General features: G+C 42.4%; 1 non-coding gene across 1 annotated transcript; it reads right to left on the reverse strand.

Moving 5' to 3' along the window:
* Nucleotides 1–232: 232 nt before the first annotated feature.
* On the reverse strand, nt 233–304 carry Trnae-uuc. The gene has a single exon. It is a non-coding gene; the product is annotated as a tRNA-Glu (tRNA).
* Nucleotides 305–2,308: the final 2,004 nt, after the last annotated feature.

Below are 2,308 nucleotides of genomic sequence, written 5' to 3' on the forward strand. Positions count from 1 at the left end.
ACGAAGCCACTCCATTACCACCACCGCATCATTACTATAATGACACGACAGTTCTAATCAAAATAAGCACACCAAGTTCAATATCCCGAAAGAGATCTCCCACATTATCGTATCACGTACTGCTGCTTCGTTGTGACCAGGAGAAACCATCTTATTCTTGTTTATTTTATTGCTGTTATTATTATTTTACTGCAATTGGGCGTTCACTCGGTGGCAGTAGATATAAAAAAACTTCCCACGCCGGGAATCGAACCCGGGCCTCCTGGGTGAAAGCCAGGTATCCTAGCCACTAGACCACGTAGGATGGTATTTAAACAACTAACTCTGTTATCCTTTCCGATACCTATTCCATTTTTCTTAATGTCCACGTCTCGACGTCCTTTGGTTTATCAGCTCGTTGTTTCATCAGTTATTCTGTCCAGATGGTTTATCAATATTTTCCTGTATTCATGTATTCTATTTTCGCTTGTCGTCTTTCAGTTGTTTTCTAATATCTTCGCTCTTGATGTGGCCTACCCTAACGTAGTCTTAACTGAGTGTAATCTTGCTTGAATTGTTGAAGGCTCAACTCCACACAAACCATCGGTAGCACTACTAACTTCATGGAGCTGAGCCCTTCATAAGAAACCCCAAAATAATCCAAATCCGAGGCCCTTGTGACATTTTGTTAACAAATTTATTTTTTGAAGAAAGTCGTCGTCTGGGTTTAGGCGCCGTGTATTCTTCGTTTTGGCCGACGTTTCGGAGGAACGTATCGCCTTCATCTTCAGAGCAGTTGAATGGCTTGNTTTTTCTTTACGGCGATGAGTTGTTAGACACAAGCCCAACCCCCAGGCTAGAGGATCACCACTTTTCGGCTGTCCGGACTACTTCGCAGCTACCTTCCATGTTCATGGTGACAACGGAGCCACGTAACGTGGCGGTAGCGTAACTACTGAATTTGCGTATGTTTCTTTCCTTCTTTCTGCCTTTACATTACCTTAAGATACCACATAAGAGAAATCAATTGATTCAGTATAAATTACATACACTTCAACTTTCCTTTTACAGACTGCTCTTGTATCATGAGCACTGCCTGCTTGTAAGTAAATACACGGTGGTTCGCTAAGGACTTATTCCCATATGGCATTGTTCAAGAGGATACGGTTTCTACCCAATTTTTTATCGCTGGAAAGCATTTACTGTAACTGCTTACTTTCCTCTGCATATGATACATTGGTCAGACAGAAAGAAACGCGTACGTAAAACGTAAAAGCCTTTGCTCGAAACTAAAGTAACTGTAACATGCAAAGTTCTACGGTGAGTGTATCATTTGATGGAAGGCCGACACTTGTCGCCGATAGAATGTTTATGAACTATCTTCCGACATCATACATATATCGCACTGCTTACTTACCTACTTACTCTTGGAACTGAGTCCTTCTTGAGGAGCCGCCAATTCTGCAGCTATTCAAGAATTTCCCAGCATTTTATGGAACCCGAAGGTTTATTACCGTGTTCACAAGAGCCCTCCACGGGTCCCTATCTCTCTGAGATCCATTTTAATATTGTGCACCCACCTACGTCTCGGTCTTCCCAGTGGTCTCTTTCCTTCTGGCTTCCCCACCAATATCCTGTACGCATTCATCGTCTCCCCCATTCGTGCTACATGACCTGCCCACCTCATCCTCGCTGACTTGATCATTCTAATTATAATTGGAGAAGAGTACAAGTTATGAAGCTCCTCATTATGCAGTTTTCTCCAACCTCCTGTCATTTCATCTCCCTTCGGTCCAAATATTCTCCTCAACACCCTGTTCTCAAACACCCTCAGTCTGTGTTATAGCACTGCTACCTCAGAGATTATAACTATGCAGTGAAACCTGAAGTGTCCCTCTTGATTCAAACACGGCCGCAACGTCGGGTATCCCGAGGGGTTTCTCAATCCTACTATGCAAATTCCGGGGTGCTACATCAAATCGTTCTTTCGTTTGACGTCCTTTACGATTCCTTATTCGTTAATCGCCCTATTATCCAGCGTTACATAGTCTGAAAGCGCCGTTAAGTAAACCATAGAAATGATAAATGTTTCTGATTGGTCTGAAAGTAAAGGTTAACTTGCAGTGAAGGGATCTCCTGCATGAGACAGAAGCTAGAGCTAATGGACACATAGACACTCCTGAAACGTCATATATTGTATTTTATCGGTGTTCATCGCTCGAGAAGGATCTATTTCTTCGGAAGCGGGCGAAGCTTCAAATCGTATTAATGAGTAACCTCTAGTTTTAATAATACACCTTCAGACGAAATGTCATAACTCAGATTAAAT

The sequence above is a fragment of the Cryptotermes secundus genome, unplaced genomic scaffold (genome assembly GCF_002891405.2).
Source record: "Cryptotermes secundus unplaced genomic scaffold, Csec_1.0 scaffold2023, whole genome shotgun sequence".
Taxonomy (NCBI): domain Eukaryota; kingdom Metazoa; phylum Arthropoda; class Insecta; order Blattodea; family Kalotermitidae; genus Cryptotermes; species Cryptotermes secundus.